Consider the following 24,035-nt stretch of genomic DNA (forward strand, 5'->3'; position numbering starts at 1 on the left):
TTAGTTCATCCCTCTAAGGGGGGATATCACATCTAGGGGGAGCTTTACTCTAAGACTTGAGCTAAAGCAACTCTAAAGATGTGAACACAACAATGCTTTATGTAAAAGTGGTAACCCCACTTGAGCTTAAACGATGAGTATGACCTATGATCAAGTGTTCTCACTTGACTCCTAAGTCAATATACTCATATATAGATGACCTTGTCATCGCAAATTGCTTGATAGATGCTAGAATTGGTTGTGCATGCCTTGTCACATATTTCATTTGCCATCTTATTGTGTGAGCATGCTGGTTGCATATTTTACTCATTCGAGGACATCCACTTGTTGTTTTGATTGTTTGGTTTTATTTCCTTTTACCAAGTGGATGGATAAGAATGCCTAAGAACCTCCTCTAGCTATCTATGCTTTTCTCGTCTCAAACTCTATTCATGCTACATCACAAAATTTGATCAAGTCAGATTCGAACCACTCTGTGTGAGGAGCGCTCGGAGTCCCCGATTTGTCATAGACTTAAACTTCCAAAACCTCTTTATGATTCTCGGTCTGACCGATACCCTACTTTCGGTCCTACCGAGATCATTAAGTTGATCTAGGTTTTCGATCTCGGTGCAACCGATTTGAACCATTCGGTCACACCGAGTTGCAACAACTGTATACAGTTTTGCATCTCGGTGCCACCGAGTTGTTCCACTCGGTCACATCGACAGGGTCGGGCTATATATAGTCACAGGCAAAAATTTGGAAATTTCTCCGAACCCCTTCGCCCGCGCGATAGCCTGCTCTGCCAACTTGGTCTCCGGATCGTCTCCTCGCCTCCAGTCGCTGGTCTCCGTCGCCATCAACGGAAATTCAACCCTGCCGTTGCCGCCGTAGCGAGTCTCCGCCGAACTAGGGTATGTACTCGATCTTTGTGCTATTCCCCAATCCGATTCTTAGCACATTGTGATCATCATGATTCTTGCCACGTTTGTTAAACTTCTATCCAGTAAATGAACTCGTAGATTAGGTTTAATTCGAAAATTTTAGGGTTAGGTTTCCGCCGAAACCATCTCGGACCCACCGAGTTGAAAAACTCGGTCCCACCGATTTGGCTTATGCCATTGCACAAGTGAGACCCGGTCTGACCGAGAATTACTTATCGGTGTGACCGATTTTGGAACTCTGTGAAACCCTAGAAGTCTCGGTGCCACCAAACTGTGACTCGGTCTGACCGAGTTCACTAGTTTAGGTGCCAAAACTGCTTCGGTATCACCGAGTTTAGAAATCGGTAGATCCGAGATGCTTTTAGTGGGAAACTAAAACTAAGTTTTTGAATTATTCTTTTGCAAAAATCTCTGCATTTTGTGATGCTTATCCACTCTATCTCATCTATAACCTATTCACAGGGTCAGCAGTTAGAGTTTGCATCATGTCAGACCAAAGTGATAGCCAGAACTTGTCAGAGGAGGAAGTGCAGATGAGTGAGGGCACTAGTCCCTCAAGTTCCTCAGATGATGGCAGTAGGAGCACCCCTAGCAATCTGCCTAAAGCTGCCACAAGACAGAGAAAGAAGAGAACCTTAGACTCAGAAGATGAGGATTATGTGGCAGAAGAGGAAGCAACTTCCAAGAGAGTTGAGCCAGCACAGGGCATAAAACCAGGGATGAAGATCAAAAGGCCAGCAGGCAGGCAGCCTATGTCAAAGGCCAGAGCTTCAACTGAGAAGCCCACTCCCATTGAGCCAGTTGCTGCTGAAGGCAAGAAGAGGAAAGAAAGGGTGAAGAAAACTGTAGCCAGAGTGCTTGGCAAGGCTTCCATCATGGAAGATGAGGAGGAAGAAGAAGAGGTAGCTGCACCAGCACCTAAGGCACCCAAGCTGATGGGTGATGCCATAAGAACACGGGCAGCTGCTTCCAAGGCCAAGCCAGCTCCAAAGCCAAAGCCAAAGAGGAACACAAGAAGCATCCCAGCTACTGAGAAGAACAAGGCCCCAGTGCCTGAAGCTGCAGAAGAAGAAGAAGAGAATGTTCTTAGAAAGCTCAAGCCCAAGATCCCAGACCCCAACGATGCTCATCCTGTGGCTGAGGATATGAAACTCAGGAGAGATTCAGGGCTCCGGAAGTGGAGAGAAGCAGACCCGTATGCTTCAAGGAGAAGGACTGCAGTTGACTACAGGTTTCACACCAAGGAGCAACAAGACTTTTATGAGACAGTGCTGCTAGACAAGAAGCCAATTGTCTGTGATATGAGATGGGTTGATTGGCAATACATCAAGGACAACGAAGAGTACTACCCTGGAGTGCAGGAAAACTTCAAGGCATGTGGAGTAGAGGACTTTGTTGGGCAGAAGCTCACAAAGTGGAACGAGGAACTCATCATGCAGTTCTACTCCACAACCCATTTCTATCCAGATGGCAGGATTGTATGGATGTCAGAGGGTACGAGGTACCAGTCTACAGTTGCTGAATGGGCTCAGCTGATTAATGCCCCAGAAGAGCATGACGATGACTTGGACATTTATGCCAAGAAGAAGATGGACCACAACTCAATGTCAAACATGTACAAGGAGATTCCAAATGAAGCACTTGATACGTTCAAGTTTGGCTCAGTACACTATCTTCTGTCAGGGTTGCCAACCATCAACTGGATTCTTAGGCACACCCTATTGCCCAAGTCTGGAGATCACAAGATGATCAGGGGGCACGCGATCAACTTGCTTCATATCTTTGACGTGCCACAGAAATTCAAAGTCATGAGCCTTATGATTGAAACAATCAAGAGGACAGCAGCAGACCAGAAGAGGAGCTGTCGATATGCCCCATAGATTCAGGAGCTCATCAACTCTAAGATGGGCACGGGCATATACTTATTGGACAAGGAACACCTGCCCATCCATCCAGACTTTGAAGATAATCAAGTGGTCATGACTGAGAATGAGCCATCATCTGCCCAAGCACAAGCCAAGAAGAAGAAGGCGAGGAAGGAGAAAGCTGCCAAGATGCCTACTCAAGAGGAGGCATCTGAATATTTCCTGAAAACCAAACAAGAGCAGCTTGGTTACTTGATTGCATCCACCCTGCGGATTGAGCAAGGACTAGCCACCCTAACTCAGAACCAGGCAAGCTTAGAGAGGATCATGGAACAAAAGTTCTATGACTTGGATGTCAAAGTGACAGAGATTTAGACTGCAGTGGAGCAGCTCCAGGATGACATGCAGGAGAGGAGAGGCAAGACTACAACTGATGCCTTTGCCAGAGTGCCACGAGGTCCGAGGTCGTCTGCAGTGCCAGTTGCTGACCCCAGAGCCACCACATCTGCACCAGCTACAGCCTCAGTTCCACCAGCTCCAGCGTCCACTTCAGCCTCGACTCCGACCACGTCTACAGAAGGCTTCGTCCTTGGAGTGCTCCGGACTCCACCACCACCTGAAGATCAAGCCTGAGTGTCGACTTAGCACTATGCATTCTCTAGGAACTTTTTGGTAACTTGTTGCCAAAGGGGGAGAAAATGTATAGATCATAGGCTTCAAGAGAGAGTGTTGCTTTTAGTGTTGCTTTTATTCTCTCTTGTTTTATTTGGTGGTTTTTTGAACTTTGTTTGCTTTTGTGTGAGATACTATGTCATTGCTCGTGAGACATTGATGATCATGTGTTTGATCATAAGCTACACTTAATGTTTGCTTAATATTATCATCTTATCTATCTTATGTGATCATTCACTATTCTTGGTGATGAGTGCATGTATTTCATTCTTATCATTTTAAGCGCTCCACCAAGATGTATGTGACATGGAAGAGTAACCCATGACTCTAACTCTTTGTGCATTTGCAGTCCAAAGCAAATTTTAAATATGCACAAATTTAGGGGGAGCTCTTACTTGTCACATACTTCTCAAAGCGACGATATATTTCATGCTTATTATCATTTGTCGAAGCTTTGATCTATATGTTGTCATCAATTACCAAAAAGGGGAGATTGAAAGTGCAACTATCCCTAGGTGGTTTTGGTAATTCATAACAACATATAGCTCATTGAGCTAATGCTATTCCAAGATGACTATTTCAGGAAAGCTCAATGATTGGCATGGCATGAATGTGAAAGTGGAACCCTCAAAATGCTAAGGACAAAGGATTGGCTCAAGCTCAAAAGCTCAAGACTCTTCATTTTATATTTTAGTGATCCAAGATCACATTGAGTCTTTAGGAAAAGCCAATACTATCAAGGAGGGATAAGGTGTTGCTTAATGAGCCTCTTGCTTCATGTGCTTAATGATATGCTCCAAAATCCTCAGCTACTTTCCCACTTCCACAAATGACCTAAACCCTAAGCCAAACTCAGTCATACCGATTCTTTCTATCCGGCGCCACCAAGTTTCACTTGTCATAAGCCACTGCCAAACCCTAGCAATTCGGTTCTACCGATAGGGATCTCGGTCTCACCGAGATGGGATTGCAAACTCTCTGTTTCCCTTTCGTAACTTTTCGGTCTCACCGAAAGAGCGAATCGGTCCCACCGAGATTGCAATGTAAACTCTTTGTTTCCCTTTTGTAACTTTTCGGTCTCAGCGAAAGAGCAAATCGGTCCCACCGAGTTTGCCTGACCAACTGTCTGGTTAGCTTATTACCAAACTCGGTCTCACCGAGTTTGTGTAATCGGTCTCACCAAGATTACGTTATGCCCAAACCCTAACCATATCGGTCCTACCGAGTTGCATGTCAGTCCCACCGAAAATCTCTAACGGTCACTAGGATTACCTTTTCGGTCCGACCGAGTTTGTTGATTCGGTCCCACCGAGATTGGAAAATTGTGTGTAACGGTTGGATTTTGTGTGGAGGCTATATATACCCCTCCACCTCCTCTTCATTCGTGGAGAGAGCAATCAGAACACATACACAATTCCAACTCATATGTTCTGAGAGAGAACCACCTACTCATGTGTTGAGACCAAGATATTCCATTCCTACCATATGAATCTTGATCTCTAGCCTTCCCCAAGTTGCTTTCCACTCAAATCTTCTTTCCACAAAATCCAAATCCTATGAGAGAGAGTTGAGTGTTGGGGAGACTATCATTTGAAGCACAAGAGCAAGGAGTTCATCATCAACACACCATTTGTTACTTCTTGGAGAGTGGTGTCTCCTAGATTGGCTAGGTGTCACTTGGGAGCCTCCGACAAGGTTGTGGAGTTGAACCAAGGAGTTTGTAAGGGCAAGGAGATCGCCTACTTCGTGAAGATCTACCGCTAGTGAGGTAAGTCCTTCGTGGGCGATGGCCATGGTGGGATAGACAAGGTTGCTTCTTCGTGGACCCTTCGTGGGTGGTTGCTTCTTCGTGGACCCTTCGTGGGTGGAGCCCTCCGTGGACTCGCGCAACCATTACCCTTCGTGGGTGGAGCCCTTCGTGGACTCGCGCAACTGTTACCCTTCGTGGGTTGAAGTCTCCATCAACGTGGATGTAGGATAGCACCACCTATCCGAGCCACGGGAAAAACATCCGTGTCTCCAATTGCATTTGAATTCTCCAAACCCTTCCCTTTACATTCTTGCAAGTTGCATGCTTTACTTTCCGCTGCCAATATACTCTTTGCATGCTTGCTTGAATTGTGTGATGATTGCTTGACTTGTCCTACAATAGCTAAAATCTGCCAAGAACTAAAATTGGGAAAAGGTTAAGTTTTTATTTGGTCAAGTAGTCTAATCACCCCCCCTCTAGACATACTTTCGATCCTACAGCTACGAATTCCGAAGTGGAGAGTGCCATGAATCACAGGCGTCGCCGGGCCGTACTCCGTGACACTTGTTTCTCACCATAGGCATTTGATGCCTTCAATTCCGGAGACGCGTACATCCGTGCTACTCAAACTGGTCTAGCCAGAGCCACGAATCAGTATGTAAGGGGTATACGGGTAAGTAAATCTGACGATTATATGTATTAGCAGCCCCTGAGACTTGAAATAGTTGACACAACTGATTTAAGGATCATTTATTTGAGTAGGTTCTGACGGAGAAGAATTCCCAATTGTCTCAAGAGCTGGAAGAGTGCAAGGCCCAGCTAGAGGCCGCTGTTGCCGCGTTGAGGGAGTCCGAGAAGGATCCTTATGGTAACACTTGGTTCCATTGTAAAGAATACGGGTACTAGGTAGTATGCGGCATGGATGCAAATCTAGCAATAGATGTTGCAGGTGGCCCCGGAGTGAATCCAGAGGTCGTGGTGGTGGATGTGGCACATGATGATCGACAGCGAAATGCTGGCGAGCGCGTGCTTACGCGAGTCAGGCAGGAGAAAAATGATCTCCAAGACGCCAATATCCGGCTGGGCGTGGAACTGAAAGATGTCCTCTTCCTCTCCCTTGAACAACTCCTTGAAGGAGAATAAACGGCTTCGGTGTGGCATTTTTAGTAAGTGCTTGAACGAACCTTTTTTTAGGAGTTCGGCGAAGAAGCCGGCTAATAGAGTTATGTCTGCAGGTATGCTGACGGGTCGTCCCGCGGAGGAGATGCCCGGGTCTTCGGGTGATCTTCTACCAGAGCTCTCACAACTGCACGAACAAGTTCGGCAGGTGATGCAAGGTATTGCCCAAGCCTTGTGGCCATCCGCTTCCCCGCCTGGAGGCATAGGGGAGCTTATAGAGAAGCTCCAGGGAGCACGGCGACGCTTCCGATTATGGAAGATATCCGCCTGCTGACAAGGTGCAAGGGAAGCCTGGGCTATGGTGAAGACGCGCTATATCAAAGCAGACCCGAACCACATGGCTGAGGTCGGACCTATGGGTCCTGATGGGAAAGAGATCCCCGTCAGCTTAGTGTATGATCAAGTAGAATTAGCCGCAAAGTATTCCCAACAGGATTGTAGGCTAGACAGCCTGTTGGATGGTATAGAAGAAGAATTTAATCAGCCTTAGCGACTATGTAATTCAACTGACATATGTAATGTCCCCAGCCGGGTTGTAAATCATTTGTCATGGCGGACCTTTTCGCTTCGACCTCTGGACCCGATAGTCCGGAGTGTATCCGAATACCCGCTTGGTTACGTAAGAACCGGGGTATGCATGGAGACCAGATGTAGGGGTCATAAGTGCTTGAACAGACAAGTACCCAACTAGTTATGTTATATTATATGGGTAGTAAGAAACATCTTCTAGGGAGAATAGTTCCGTTAAGGGTTCCTTTCCCTGGGTACGCATGCCCTAATGTGCATGTCCGAACTACAAAAAGAGACACAGGAGAAAAACGTCTAGGGGCATGTTTCAAATTAGGTAAAAGTCATCTTTTATTCACCGACCGAAAATTCCCTTAAGAACGCTAGCTTTCGGCTTCACCCAGTCTGAGGTACACATCCAGCTGACCCGGCAGTAACAATCGCAGAGGTGCTCCCCTTATGCCCTAGCCGAATTAACGGGAACGTAGGGCATAAATACAAGAGCCAGACAACCCAGCTTGGCCAAAACTTAAGTCATATCGATGCATATAATGGCAAAAAAAGGTACATGCGGAAGAATGACACATGTGCGGGACATAAAGCCCAGAAAAATAGTTATATTAAGCTTCTGTGTAAGAAGCCCCCAGGTATAATGAGCGCAGTTAGCGCGTCAAGATTGTGTAACCAGGACACAAGTATAGCCTTTAAGGACCTTGAAGAGAGTAAAAAGGGAGAAAGAGAGAAAAGACAAATATACAAAAAATGATGGAGGTGAGGAGACAAACATAGAGTCCGGCGCTAGGTGTAGAATCTTCGGAGTCTGGCTGCATTCCATGGGTTTGGCTCGAGTTGATTATCCGATGCATCCCGCAGACGGTACGCTCCGCCGGTCAGAACTTGGTCAATAATGAAGGGACCTTCCCATTTGGGCTTGAGCTTGTTCTTTTTCTTCTCCGGCAGGCGTAGAATTAGTTCGCCAATGTTGTAGGTTTTGGCCCGTACTTCTCTGCTTTGATACCTTCGAGCCTGTTGCTGATAAAATGCGGAACGGGCCTTTGCCACGTCGCGCTCCTCCTCCAAGGCGTCCAAACTGTCCTGCCGATCGAGCTCGGCCTCCTTTTCCTCGTACATGCGCACTCGAGGTGAGTCATGAATTATGTCGCAAGGCAAAACTGCCTCTGCGCCATACACCATAAAGAACGGTGTGTATCCGGTAGTGCGATTCGGCATGGTCCGCAGCCCCCATAGTACGGAGTCGAGCTCCTCTACCCAGTGCGTGTTTGATTCCTTTAAGGACCGCAGTAGTCTGGGTTTAATGCCGCTCATGATAAGACCATTTGCTCACTCAACTGTTGGAAATATGCCCTAGAGGCAATAATAAAAGTATTATTATATTTCATTGTTCATGATAATTGTCTTTTATTCATGCTATAACTGTATTATCCAGAAATCGTAATACACGTGTGAATACATAGACCTCAATATGTCCCTAGTGAGCCTCTAGTTGACTAGCTCGTTGTGATCAACAGATAGTCATGATTTCCTGGCTATGGACATTGGATGTCGTTGATAACGGGATCACATCATTAGGAGAATGATGTGATGGACAAGACCCAATCCTAAGCATAGCACAAAGGTCATTTAGTTCGTTTGCTAGAGCTTTGCCAATGTCAAGTATCTCTTCCTTAGACCATGAGATCGTGTAACTCCCGGATACCGTAGGAGTGCCTTGGGTGTATCAAACGTCACAACGTAACTGGGTGACTATAAAGGTGCATTACAGGTATCTCCGAAAGTAGCTATTGGGTTGACACGGATCGAGACTGGGATTTGTCACTCCGTATGACGGAGAGGTATCTCTGGGCCCACTCGGTAATGCATCATCATAATGAGCTCAAGGTGACCAAAGTGTTGGCCACGAGATCATGCATTACGGTACGAGTAAAGTGACTTGCCGGTAACGAGACTGAACAAGGTATTGGGATACCGACGATCGAGTCTCGGGCAAGTAACGTACCGATTGACAAAGGGAATTGTATACAGGGTTTGATCGAATCCTCGACATCGTGGTTCATCCGATGACAACATCGAGAAGCATGTGGGAGCCAACATGGGTATCTAGATCCCGCTGTTGGTTATTGACCGGAGAACGTCTCGGTCATGTCTACATGTCTCCCGAACCCGTAGGGTCTACACACTTAAGGTTCGATGACGCTAGGGTTATAAAGGAAGTTTGTATGTGGTTACCGAATGTTGTTCGGAGTCCCCGATGAGATCCCGGACATCACGAGGAGTTCCGGAATGGTCCGGAGGTAAAGATTTATATATGGGAAGTCCTATTTTGGCCACCGGAAAATGTTCGGGATTTTTCGGTATTGTACCGGGAAGGTTCTAGAAGGTTCCGGAGTGGGGCCCACCTGCATGGGGGGGCCACATGAACGTGAGTAGTGGGGGAAAGGCCCCACACCCCTGGTCAAGGCGCACCAAGATCCCCCCTTAGAAGGAATAAGATCATATCCCGAAGGGATAAGATCAAGATCCCTAAAAAGGGGGGATAACAATCGGTGGGGAAGGAAATGATGGGATTTCTTTCCTCCCACCTTGGCCAACGCCCCAATGGACTTGGAGGGCAAGAAACCAGCCCCTCCACCCCTATATATAGTGGGGAGGCGCATGGGAGCTGAACACAAGCCAAGGCGCAGCCCCTCCCCTCCCCAACACCTCTCCTCCTCCGTATATGCTTGGCGAAGCCCTGTCGGAGTACTGCTGCACCAACTACACCACGCCGTCGTGCTGCCGTTGGAGCAATCTTCCTCAACCTCTCCTTCCCCCTTGTTGGCTCAAGAAGGAGGAGACGTCTCCCGTCCCGTACGTGTGTTGAACGCGGAGGTGCTGTCCGTTCAGCACTTGGACATCGGTGATCTGAATCACGTTCGAGTACGACTCCATCATCACCATCCCCTTGGCTAGCTTCCGCTCGTGATCTACAAGTGGTATGTAGATGCAAACTCTCTCCCTTGACTCGTTGCTTAGATGAACTCATAGATGGATCTTGGTGAAACCGTAGGAAATTTTTTAATTTTCTGCAACGTTCCCCAACATCAACTTGACCGTTAGTTTGCGGGTGATAGACAGAAGCATAGTCGAGCTTGATACCCATATTGCTGCACCATAGTTTCACCTCATCGTCTGTAAAATTCATACCGTTGTCCGTGATGATGCTGTGGGGGATGCCATAACGGTGTACAACCCCAGATATGAAGTCTATCACCGGTCCGGATTCGGCCGTCTTGACGGGTTTGGCTTCTATCCATTTGGTGAATTTATCCACCATGACGAGTAGGTATTTTTTCTTATGGGTTCCCCCTTTAAGGGGTCCAACCATGTCAAGCCCCCAGACCACGAAGGGCCAAGTAATGGGGATTGTTTGGAGGGCGGTAGGTGGCATATGGCTTTGGTTTGCAAAAAGCTGGCAACCTACGCAATGTTGGACCAGATGCTGCGCATCTGCCCGGGCCGTCGGCCAATAAAAACCTGTACGAAAGGCCTTGCTTACAAGGGCCCGGGCTGCGGCGTGGTGGCCGCCTAGTCCGGTATGGATTTCTGCCAAAAGCTTCTGCCCTTCCCCTTCGGAGATGCACCTTTGAAGGACTCCAGTAGTGCTTTTCTTATAAAGCTCTCCCTCATGGACCTTATAGGATTTAGATCACCGCACTATGCAGCGTGCCTCATTTTGGTCCTCGGGTAGTTCCTTCCTGGTTAGGTAGGCCAGGAATGGCTCTGTCCAGGGGGCGATGACGGCCATTCTTAGATGGGCTGAAGGTGTTATTTCAATGGCGGAGCCTCCGATTGTGTCAGAGTGTTTGGTATCTGGGGTTGTGGCCGGGTCCGGACTATTGTTGTCGGTGTCCCCTTCCCATACCACAGATGGTTTAAATAGTTTTTCCAAGAAGATGTTCCATGAAAAGGGCCCTTATGAAGGGTAAATAGAAGTTGACAAAATCACGTTGTGGTTATTCGTAGGTAAGAAAACGTTCTTGCTAGAACCCAATTGCAGCCACGTAAAAGATGCAACAACAATTAGAGGATGTCTAACTTGTTTTTGCAGCGATTGATCATGTGATGTGATATGGCCAGAAGTTGTGATGAATGATGAATTGTGATGTATGAGATCATGTTCTTTGTAATAGGATTCACGACTTGCATGTCGATGAGTATGACAACCGGCAGGAGCCATAGGAGTTGTCTTTATTTTTTGTATGACCTGCGTGTCATTGAAGAACGCCATGTAACTCACTTTACTTTATTGCTAAACGCGTTAGCCATAGAAGTAGAAGTAGTCGTTGGCGTGACAACTTCATGAAGACACGATGATGGAGATCATGGTGTCAAGCCGGTGACAAGATGATCATGGAGCCCCGAAGATGAAGATCAATGGAGCTATATGATATTGGCCATATCATGTCACAACTATATAATTGCATGTGATGTTTATTATGTTTATGCATCTTGTTTACTTAGGACGACGGTAGTAAATAAGATGATCCCTTACAAAAATTTCAAGAAGTGTTCTCCCCTAACTGTGCACCGTTGCTACAGTTCGTCGCTTCTAAGCACCACGTGATGATCGGGTGTGATGGATTCTTACGTTCACATACAACGGGTGTAAGACAGTTTTACACATCGAAAACACTTAGGGTTAACTTGACGAGCCTAGCATGTGCAGACATGGCCTCGGAACACGGAGACCGAAAGGTCGAACACGAGTCGTATGGAAGATACGATCAACATGAGAATGTTCACCGACGATGACTAGTCTGTCTCACGTGATGATCGGACACGGCCTAGTCGACTCGGATCGTGTAACACTTAGATGACTAAAGGGATGTCTAATCTAAGTGGGAGTTCATAATTTGATTAGAACTTAATTATCATGAACTTAGTCTAAAACCTTTGCAAATATGTCTTGTAGATCAAATGGCCAACGCTCATGTCAACATGAACTTCAACGCGTTCCTAGAGAAAACCAAGCTGAAAGATGATGGCAGCAACTATACGGACTGGGTCCGGAACCTGAGGATCATCCTCATAGCTGCCAGGAAACAATATGTCCTAGAAGGACCGCTAGGTGACGCTCCCGTCCCAGAGAACCAAGACATTATGAATGCTTGGCAAACTCGCGCTGATGATTACTCCCTCGTTCAGTGCAGCATGCTTTACAGCTTAGAACCGGGGCTCCAAAAGCGTTTTGAGCATCACGGAGCATATGAGATGTTCGAAGAGCTGAAACTAGTTTTCCAAGCTCATGCCCGGGTCGAGAGATATGATGTCTCCGACAAGTTCTACAGTTGTAAGATGGAGGAAAACAGTTTTGTCAGTGAGCACATCCTGAAGATGTCTGGGTTGCACAACCGTATGACCCAGCTGAACATTAACCTCCCAGATGAGGCGGTCATTGACAGAATCCTCCAGTCGCTCCCACCAAGCTACAAGAGCTTTGTGATGAACTACAACATGCAGGGGATGGAAAAGACCATTCCTGAAGTGTTCTCGATGCTGAAGTCAGCAGAGGCTGAAATCAAGAAAGAACATCAAGTGTTGATGGTCAATAAGACCACTAAGTTCAAGAAGGGCAAGGGTAAGAAGAACTTCAAGAAGGACGGCAAGGAGGTTGCCGCACCTGGTAAGCCAGTTACCGGGAAGAAGTCAAAGAATGGACCTAAGCCTGAGACTGAGTGCTTTTATTGCAAGGGGAAGGGTCACTCGAAGCGGAACTGCCCCAAATACTTAGCAGATAAGAAGGCCGGCAAAACCAAAGGTATATTTGATATACATGTAATTGATGTGTACCTTACCAGTACTCGTAGTAACTCCTGGGTATTTGATACCGGTGCCGTTGCTCATATTTGTAACTCACAGCAGGAGCTGCGGAATAAACGGAGACTGGCGAAGGACGAGGTGACGATGCGCGTCGGGAATGGTTCCAGAGTCGATGTGATCGCCGTCGGCACGCTGCCTCTACATTTACCTACGGGATTAGTTTTGAACCTTAATAATTGTTATTTAGTGCCAAGTTTGAGCATGAACATTGTATCTGGATCTCGTTTAATACGAGATGGCTACTCATTTAAGTCTGAGAATAATGGTTGTTCGATTTATATGAGAGATATGTTTTATGGTCATGCTCCGATGGTCAATGGTTTATTCTCAATGAATCTCGAGCGTAATATTACACATGTTCATAGTGTAGATGCCAAAAGATGTAAAGTTGATAACGATAGTCCCACATACTTGTGGCACTGCCGCCTTGGTCACATTGGTGTCAAGCGCATGAAGAAGCTCCATGCCGATGGACTTTTAGAGTCTCTTGATTATGAATCGTTTGACACGTGCGAACCATGCCTCATGGGCAAGATGACCAAGACTCCGTTCTCCGGAACAATGGAGCGAGCAACCAACTTATTGGAAATCATACATACCGATGTGTGCGGTCCAATGAGCGTTGAGGCTCGCGGAGGATATCGTTATGTTCTCACTCTCACTGATGACTTAAGTAGATATGGGTATGTCTACTTAATGAAACACAAGTCTGAGACCTTTGAAAAGTTCAAGGAATTTCAGAATGAGGTGGAGAATCAACGTGACCGAAAGATAAAGTGCCTACGATCAGATCGTGGAGGAGAATATTTAAGTCACGAATTTGGCACAAACTTAAGGAAATGTGGAATCGTTTCACAACTCACGCCGCCTGGAACACCTCAGCGAAACGGTGTGTCCGAACGTCGTAATCGCACTCTATTGGATATGGTGCGGTCTATGATGTCTCTTACTGATTTACCGCTATAATTTTGGGGATACGCTCTAGAGACAGCTACATTCACTTTAAATAGGGCACCGTCTAAATCCGTTGAGACGACACCGTATGAATTATGGTTTGGGAAGAAACCTAAGCTGTCGTTTCTAAAAGTTTGGGGATGCGATGCTTATGTCAAGAAACTTCAACCTGAAAAGCTCGAACCCAAGTCGGAAAAATGCGTCTTCATAGGATACCCTAAGGAAACTGTCGGGTATACCTTCTACTTAAGATCCGAGGGCAAAATCTTTGTTGCCAAGAACGGATGCTTTCTGGAAAAAGAGTTTCTCTCGAAAGAAGTAAGTGGGAGGAAAGTAGAACTCGATGAAGTACTACCTCTCGAACGGGAAAGTGGTGCAGCTCAGGAAAATGTTCCTGTGATGCCCACACCAACTGAAGAGGAAACCAATGATGATGATCAAGGTACTTCGGATCAAGTTGCTACTGAACTTTGTAGGTCCACAAGGACAGGTTCCGCACCAGAGTGGTACGGCAACCCCGTCCTGGAAATCATGTTATTAGACAACGGTGAACCTTCGAACTATGAAGAAGCGATGGCGGGCCCAGATTCCAACAAATGGCTTGAAGCCATGAAATCCGAGATAGAATCCATGTATGAAAACAAAGTATGGACTTTGACAGACTTGCCCGATGATCGGCGAGCGATAGAAAACAAATGGATCTTTAAGAAGAAGACAGACGCGGATGGTAATGTCACCATCTATAAAGCTCGACTTGTCGCTAAGGGTTATCGACAGGTTCAAGGGATTGACTACGACGAGACATTCTCTCCCGTAGCGAAGCTAAAGTCCGTCCGAATCATGTTAGCAATTGCCGCATACTATGATTATGAGATATGGCAGATGGACGTCAAAACAGCATTTCTTAACGGGCATCTTAAGGAAGAACTGTATATGATGCAGCCGGAAGGTTTTGTCGATCCTAAGAACGCTAACAAAGTATGCAAGCTCCAGCGATCCATTTATGGGCTGGTGCAAGCATCTCGGAGTTGGAATATTCGCTTTGATGAGATGATCAAAGCGTTTGGGTTTATGCAGACTTATGGAGAAGCATGCGTTTACAAGAAAGTGACTGGGAGCTCTGTAGCATTTCTCATATTATATGTAGATGACATACTCTTGATGGGAAATAATATAGAATTTCTGGACAACATTAAGGCCTACTTGAATAAGTGTTTTTCAATGAAGGACCTTGGAGAAGCTGCTTACATATTAGGCATCAAGATCTATAGAGATAGATCGAGACGCCTCATAGGTCTTTCACAAAGCACATACCTTGATAAGATTTTGAAGAGGTTCAAAATGGATCAGTCCAAGAAGGGGTTCTTGCCTATGTTACAAGGTGTGAGATTGAGCTCGGCTCAGTCACCGACCACGGCAAAAGATAAAGAAGAGATGAGTGTCATCCCCTATGCTTCAGCCATAGGATCTATTATGTATGCCATGCTGTGTACCAGACCTGATGTAAACCTTGCCGTGAGTTTGGTAGCTAGATACCAAAGTAATCCCGGCAAGGAACACTGGACAGCGGTCAAGAATATCCTGAAGTACCTGAAAAGGACAAAGGACATGTTTCTCGTTTATGGAGGAGACGAAGAGCTTGTCGTAAAGGGTTACGTCGACGCTAGCTTCGACTCAGATCCGGATGACTCTAAGTCACAAACCGGATACGTGTATATGTTGAATGGTGGAGCAGTAAGCTGGTGCAGCTGCAAGCAGAGCGTCGTGGCGGGATCTACGTGTGAAGCGGAGTACATGGCAGCCTCGGAGGCAGCACATGAAGCAATTTGGGTGAAGGAGTTCATCACCGACCTAGGAGTCATACCCAATGCGTCGGGGCCAATCAAACTCTTCTGTGACAACACTGGAGCTATTGCCCTTGCCAAGGAGCCCAGGTTTCACAAGAAGACCAGGCACATCAAGCGTCGTTTCAACTCCATCCGTGAAAATGTTCAAGATGGAGACATAGAAATTTGCAAAGTACATATGGATCTGAATGTCGCAGATCCGTTGACTAAACCTCTCTCACGAGCTAAACATGATCAACACCAGAACTCTATGGGTGTTCGATTCATCACAACGTAACTAGATTGGTGACTCTAGTGCAAGTGGGAGACTGTTGGAAATATGCCCTAGAGGCAATAATAAAAGTATTATTATATTTCATTGTTCATGATAATTGTCTTTTATTCATGCTATAACCGTATTATCCAGAAATCATAATACACGTGTGAATACATAGACCTCAATATGTCCCTAGTGAGCCTCTAGTTGACTAGCTCATTGTGATCAACAGATAGTCATGATTTCCTGGCTATGGACATTGGATGTCATTGATAACGGGATCACATCATTAGGAGAATGATGTGATGGACAAGACCCAATCCTAAGCATAGCACAAAGGTCGTTTAGTTCGTTTGCTAGAGCTTTGCCAATGTCAAGTATCTCTTCCTTAGACCATGAGATCGTGTAACTCCCGGATACCGTAGGAGTGCCTTGGGTGTATCAAACGTCACAACGTAACTGGGTGACTATAAAGGTGCATTACAGGTATCTCCGAAAGTAGCTGTTGGGTTGACACGGATCGAGACTGGGATTTGTCACTCCGTATGACGGAGAGGTATCTCTGGGCCCACTCGGTAATGCATCATCATAATGAGCTCAAGGTGACCAAAGTGTTGGCCACGAGATCATGCATTACGGTACGAGTAAAGTGACTTGCCGGTAACGAGACTGAACAAGGTATTGGGATACCGACGATCGAGTCTCGGGCAAGTAACGTACCGATTGACAAAGGGGATTGTATACAGGGTTTGATCGAATCCTCGACATCGTGGTTCATCCGATGACAACATCGAGAAGCATGTGGGAGCCAACATGGGTATCCAGATCCCGCTGTTGGTTATTGACCGGAGAACGTCTCGGTCATGTCTACATGTCTCCCGAACCCGTAGGGTCTACACACTTAAGGTTCGATGACGCTAGGGTTATAAAGGAAGTTTGTATGTGGTTAACGAATGTTGTTCGGAGTCCCCGATGAGATCCCGGACGTCACGAGGAGTTCCAGAATGGTCCGGAGGTAAAGATTTATATATGGGAAGTCCTATTTTGGCCACCGGAAAATGTTCGGGATTTTTCGGTATTGTACCGGGAAGGTTCTAGAAGGTTCCGGAGTGGGGCCCACCTGCATGGGGGGACCCACATGAACGTGAGTAGTGGGGGAAAGGCCCCACACCCCTGGTCAAGGCGCACCAAGATCCCCCCTTAGAAGTAATAAGATCATATCCCGAAGGGATAAGATCAAGATCCCTAAAAAGGGGGGATAACAATCGGTGGGGAAGGAAATGATGGGATTTCTTTCCTCCCACCTTGGCCAACGCCCCAATGGACTTGGAGGGCAAGAAACCAGCCCCTCCACCCCTATATATAGTGGGGAGGCGCATGGGAGCTGAACACAAGCCAAGGCGCAGCCCCTCCCCTCCCCAACACCTCTCCTCCTCCGTATATGCTTGGCGAAGCCCTGTCGGAGTACTGCTGCACCAACTACACCATGACGTCGTGCTGCCGTTGGAGCAATCTTCCTCAACCTCTCCTTCCCCCTTGCTGGATCAAGAAGGAGGAGACGTCTCCCGTCCCGTACGTGTGTTGAACGCGGAGGTGCTGTCCGTTCAGCACTTGGACATAGGTGATCTGAATCACGTTCGAGTACGACTCCATCATCACCATCCCCTTGGCTAGCTTCCGCTCGTGATCTACAAGTGGTATGTAGATGCAAACTCTCTCCCTTGACTCGTTGCTTAGATGAACTCATAGATGGATCTTGGTGAAACCGTAGGAAAAATTTTAATTTTCTGCAACGTTCCCCAACATCAACTTGACCGTTAGTTTGCGGGTGATAGACAGAAGCATAGTCGAGCTTGATACCCATATTGCTGCACCATAGTTTCACCTCATCGTCTGTAAAATTCGTACCGTTGTCCGTGATGATGCTGTGGGGGATGCCATAACGGTGTACAACCCCAGATATGAAGTCTATCACCGGTCCGGATTCGGCCGTCTTGACGGGTTTGGCTTCTATCCATTTGGTGAATTTATCCACCATGACGAGTAGGTATTTTTTCTTATGGGTTCCCCCTTTAAGGGGTCCAACCATGTCAAGCCCCCAGACCACGAAGGGCCAAGTAATGGGGATTGTTTGGAGGGCGGTAGGTGGCATATGGCTTTGGTTTGCAAAAAGCTGGCAACCTACGCAATGTTGGACCAGATGCTGCGCATCTGCCCGGGCCGTCGGCCAATAAAAACCTGTACGAAAGGCCTTGCTTACAAGGGCCCGGGCTGCGGCGTGGTGGCCGCCTAGTCCGGTATGGATTTCTGCCAAAAGCTTCTGCCCTTCCCCTTCGGAGATGCACCTTTGAAGGACTCCAGTAGTGCTTTTCTTATAAAGCTCTCCCTCATGGACCTTATAGGATTTAGATCACCACACTATGCAGCGTGCCTCATTTTGGTCCTCGGGTAGTTCCTTCCTGGTTAGGTAGGCCAGGAATGGCTCTGTCCAGGGGGCGATGACGACCATTCTTAGATGGGCTGAAGGTGTTATTTCAATGGCGGAGCCTCCGATTGTGTCAGAGTGTTTGGTATCTGGGGTTGTGGCCGGGTCCGGACTATTGTTGTCGGTGTCCCCTTCCCATACCACAGATGGTTTAAATAGTTTTTCCAAGAAGATGTTCGGTGGGACAGGATCGCGTTTCGCGCCAATGCGGGTGAGGATGTCCGCCGCCTGGTTGTTTTCCCGAGCCACATGGTGGAATTCAAGCCCCTCTAACTGAGCTGATATTTTGAGGATGGTGTTGCGATATGCTGCCATTTTCAGATCCTTGGCATCGAAGTCTCCATTTATTTGGGATATTGCGAGGTTCGAGTCCCCACGCATCTCTAGTCGTTGAATGCCCATGGAGACTGCCATCCAGAGACCGTGTAATAGGGCCTCGTATTCGGCTGCGTTATTGGAGTCTGTATATAGTATTTGGACTACGTATTGCACTGTATCTCCGGTGGGGGACGTCAGGACGATGCCAGCCCCCAGACCAGCCAGCATTTTAGAGTCGTCGAAGTGCATGATCCAATTGGAGTATGGCTTCTGTCCATTCGGTGATGAAGTCAGCCAGCACTTGTGACTTGATGGCTCGCCGTGGTTTGTAGTTATGTCGAACGGGAGGAGCTCGATGGACCATTTGGCAATCCGGACCGTGGCATCACGGTTGTTTATTATGTCGTTGAGTGGTACTTCGGAGGCCACCGTTATTGAACACTCTTGAAAGTAGTGTCGTAATTTCCGGGATGCCATGAATACCGCGTGTGCTATCTTTTGGTAATGTGGGTACCATGATTTGCATGGAGTGAGGACGGTAGATACATAGTATACCGGCTTTTCAAGCGGGAATTTATGTCCATCTGTCTCTCGTTCGACGACGAGCACTGCACTTACAACTTGGTGCGTTGCCGCTATATATAATAGCATTGGTTCACCGACATTTAGCGCGGCCAAGATTGGGTTGGTGGCCAGGATGGCTTTTATGTCTTCCAATCCGGCCGTGGCTGCGTCCGTCCACTCAAAGTGTTCGGTGCACCGAAGAAGGCGAAAAAGGGGGAGTGCCTTTTCTCCTAATCGGGAGATAAAGCGGCTTAAAGGCCGCCACACATCCAGTTAACTTCTGTATTTTCTTGAGGTCGGTTGGGATAGTTGTAACACCCACGATGCGGCTATATCTCCCACGTGTCGGAGCACGACTTAGAGGCATAACCGCATTGCAGGCAATGTCGCAAGAGGGGTAATCTTTACACATCCCATGCACTGAATAAGATAGAGATACGGAGTTGGCTTACAATCGCCACTTCACACAATACATGAAAATAGCATTACAACATCCAGATACAAACAAGGTCCGACTATGGAACCAAAATAAAGAAGACCACACCTAATGCTACAGATCCCCGATCACCCCAACTGGGCTCCACTACTGATCAACTGGAAACGGAACAACATAACGAACACGATCTTCATCGAGCTCCTCCTTGAGCTCGATTGTGTCACCTGCACGGTAACATCGGCACCTGCAAACTGGTTTTGGAAGTAAACTGTGAGTCACGGGGACTCAGCAATCTCACACCCTCACGATCAAGTCTATTTAAGCTTATAGGTGGGGTAAAAGGTATGAGGTGGAGCTGCAACAAGCAGTAGCATATATGGTGGCTAACATACGCAAATGAGAGCGAGAAGAGAAAGGCAAGGCACGGTCGTGAAACTATGATCAAGAAGTGATCCTGAAACTACTTACGTTCAAGCATAACTCCAACACCGTGTTCACTTCCCGGACTCCGCCGGAAAGAGACCATCACGGCTACACACACGGTTGATGCATTTTAGTTAAGATAAGTTTTAGGTTTTCTACAACCGGACATTAACAAATTCCCATCTGCCCATAACCGCGGGCACGACTTTCGAAAGTTCAAATCCCTGTAGGGGTGTCCCAACTTAGCCCATCACAAGCTCTCACGGTCAACGAAGGATATTCCTTCTCCCAGGAAGACCAGATGAGGCTCGGAATCCCGGTTACAAGACATTTCGACAATGGTAAAACAAGACTAGCAAAGCCACCCAGATGTGCCGACAAATCCCGATAGGAGCTACACATATCTCGTTCTCAGAGCACACCAGATTAGCGCTCCATACAGCTAAAACCAAACCTCGAGTTTCCCCGAGGGGCACTGCAAAGGACTCTAGTTTGGACCAACACTCAGAGGAGCACTAGCCCGGGGGGGGGGGGGTTAAAATAAAGATGACCCTCGGGCTGGTCGACCCAAGGGAAAAGAGGCTAGGTGGCAAATGGTAAAACCAATGTTGGGCCTTGCTGGAGGAGTTTTATTCAAGGCGAACTGTCAAGGGGTTCCCATTATAACCCAACCGTGTAAGGAACGCAAAATCAAGGAACATAACACCGGTATGACGGAAACAAGGGCAGCAAGAGTGGAACAAAACACCAGGCATAAGGCCGAGACTTCCCCCCTTTACCAAGTATATAGGTGTGTTAATTAAAATAAGAGATATTGTGATATCCCAACAAAATATCCATGTTCCAACAAGGAACAAACTCCATCTTCAACTGTAACTAGCAACGCTATAAGAGGGGCTGAGAAAAGCGGTAACATAGCCAAACAACGGTTTGCTAGGACAAGGTGGGTTAGAGGCTTGAGATGGTAATATGGGAGGCATGATACACAAGTGGTAGGTATCGTAGCATAGGCATAGCAAAAGAGCGAGCATCTAGCAAGCAAAGATAGAAGTGATTTCGAGGGTATGGTCATCTTGCCTGAGATCCCGCAAGGAAGAAGAACGAGTCCATGAAGAAGACAAACGGACGTAGATGAACGGATCCTCAGAACTCTGGAACAAAACCGAAGATAACGCGAGAAGTAACCCGGAAAGAAGCTATCAACATAGTAAACAACCATCACATAATCATGGCATGATGCACAACAAGTATGATGCATGTACGGTTTAATGAGGCATGGCATGGCAAAGTGCACAAACAATCCTACAAATTAAGTGGAGCTCAATATGCAACGAGTTGCATATTGACGGAACACCACATTCAAGTTATTTATTTCGATCTCGTTTATGTACCCAACAATATTAAATGTTGATTAACATGGCAAGGGGTGAAGCAAATGAAAACTACCTATCTAGGCAAGTTTAAATGAGGCCGGAACAACAAACAACAAGTCCGGAAACTCCTCATGTGCATATTTTAGGTTTTGGTACTGTTCTGCCCTAAACCATATTTTATAGTTGTTAAACATGCAAAGCAATGTCACCATGTTAAAATAGGCATTTCTCCACCCCATTTACATATAAAGTTTATTAAATTCGGAGCTAAGGTTAATTAGTTATGAATTAAAGCATTTTAACATGACATAGGAGCAAATTTAACCAAATAGCATTTTAAACATTTTAAACATGGATGAAAAAGACATATTATGAAACTACACAAAATTCTAAGCAACTTTCATATTAAGTTTGTTTAATTTGGATGAACGGTTTGAGAGTTATTAAATGCATGAACAGCAGGGGGTTTTCTGCAAAACTGCTCTCCTCTGGAAAATAGACAAATTTGTTCAGGAAAAAAACAACATGGGCTGTAACTGACTGGGCCCAACAATTGAAAAAAAAGGAGGGCGCACAGCTGGCCTCGCCATGGGCCTCGGCCCATTCGGTGGAGGAGGAAGGCCGGCAGGGCGCGCATCTGGGCCTCGGGCGCTGGCAGGCCGGCCCACTCGGGCGCTGGATGGATCGTCCCTGCCAATCCCACTGGATCGAGGCAGGGACGGGCGCGGTCAACGGGCGCGTTCTCCTCGCTCGTTTGCGCAGCAGAGGACGCAGGGGGACGGCGGCACGGCTGGACGGCGGCAAAGCAGCAGCGGAGGGCGGCGTCTGGCGCGATGCAGGGGCACTTGGCGCAACTCTGGCAAGCTGAGGACTCCGGCGGGACGGCAGGGATGGGGCGGACGAGCGGATCCAGCCCTATGGAGCCGATCTGACCCGAGGCGAGGCGAGGCGTGGAACGAGGCGAAGATGAGCTTCAGGTCCAGGTAGCCATGGCGGGGAGGCGCTCCGGCGAGGCAGGGGACGGCCAGAGGTCGGGGATGGACTAGACCATCCAATTCCCAGTCAGATCCGGCGAAGACTTGAGGTCCAGGAGCCATGGCATTATAGGGAGCTCCTTAGATCATCCGTGGCAGATAGAGAGAGAGAGAGAGTGGTTAGAGAGGAAGAAATGCGGCAGGGTGAGAGAGAGGAGTACAGAGAGGATCGAAGGGACCTTGTCGGGAAGGGCCGGTGCCTCATGGGAGGTGCGGGGACGAGGAGGCGCGTCCTCGGGCGGCTGCGTAGAGAGCACAGGCAGAGGAGCTTGGGAGCGATGACCAGGGTCTCGGGCGGAGGGTGGTAGTTGGCTGTTGCGATTAGGCGACGCGGAAAAATAGGGAGGTGGTCGGAGGCTGATTGGAGAGGTGGATCTGGGATGATCCCGATGGAGATGCTGCTGGCGGCGGCACGAGGGAAAAGTGGGAGGATTTGGTGGATGGGACAGCTCTCCTCAAAATTAGGGTTGGACCTTTTTATATATAGGTCTGCGGATTAGGTTGGGGCTATCTCGTCCCTCCGACCGCAATCGGACGATCGCGAATAAAATAGCTAGGGAGTCCAAATAAGAAAATGGTGACGTTTTGTAGATGTTTGGGGATGATCCGGATCCAACGGTGAAGACTGCCCAATTTGGGTTTGGGTGAGTTTCGGACACGCATGTGAGGGGTCGGTGCCCTATGCAAAGAGGGGGTTTTGGACCGTGCGATCGCATCGGGCGGCTCCGGACGCGAAGAGGGGTAGGTCGATGGACTAGGTGGGCTGTGGCGAGGCTGAGAGGAGAGAAGAGAGAGAGAGGGCCCGGCAGCAGTTTCCGGAGACCGAAAACGTCCGATGTTAGACCGGCTATACTGCCGCTATAGTTATCCGTTGGGGCGTCAAACGGACTCCGAATACGATGAAACTTGGCAGGCGGTCCTACACTATAACAAGACGGCACGCCAACTCTCAATCCATTCCGAGAACATTTTCCGGCCACTTATAAAACACTATTTCGGACATGCCGCGGGCGCGTGCAAGTGTGGTTGGGCTCAGAACGGACAACGGAGAGGACGAAGAGACTGGGACGGATGCAAGTTTTGAAAACATGATGATGCAATGCACATGATGACATGGCAAGAATGCAACACGCAAACAAATGACATGGCAACGACGGCGAATAACTGGAAGACACCTGGCGCATCGGTCTCGGGGCGTCACAATAGCCAACTGCGACATGGCTTTGATTTTAGCGGGATTTGCTTCAATTCCTCTACTGGAGACGATGAAGCCCAGGAGCTTTCCGGCGGGTACGCCGAAAACGCATTTTTCTGAATTGAGCTTAATGTCGTATGTTCGGAGATTGTCGAACGTGAGGCTCAAGTCGTCTATTATGGAGTCGACGTGTCTGGTTTTAATGACCACATCGTCTACGTATGCCTCCACTGTCTTGTCGATCTGCTTTTGCAGACATGTCTGAATCATGCGCTGATATGTTGCGCCGGTGTTTTTGAGCCCGAAGGGCATTGTGTTCAAACAGAAGGGGACATATGGAGTGATAAATGCCGTTGCGGCTTGATCAGACT

This window comes from Triticum aestivum, chromosome 1A (genome assembly GCF_018294505.1).
Source record: "Triticum aestivum cultivar Chinese Spring chromosome 1A, IWGSC CS RefSeq v2.1, whole genome shotgun sequence".
NCBI lineage: Eukaryota > Viridiplantae > Streptophyta > Magnoliopsida > Poales > Poaceae > Triticum > Triticum aestivum.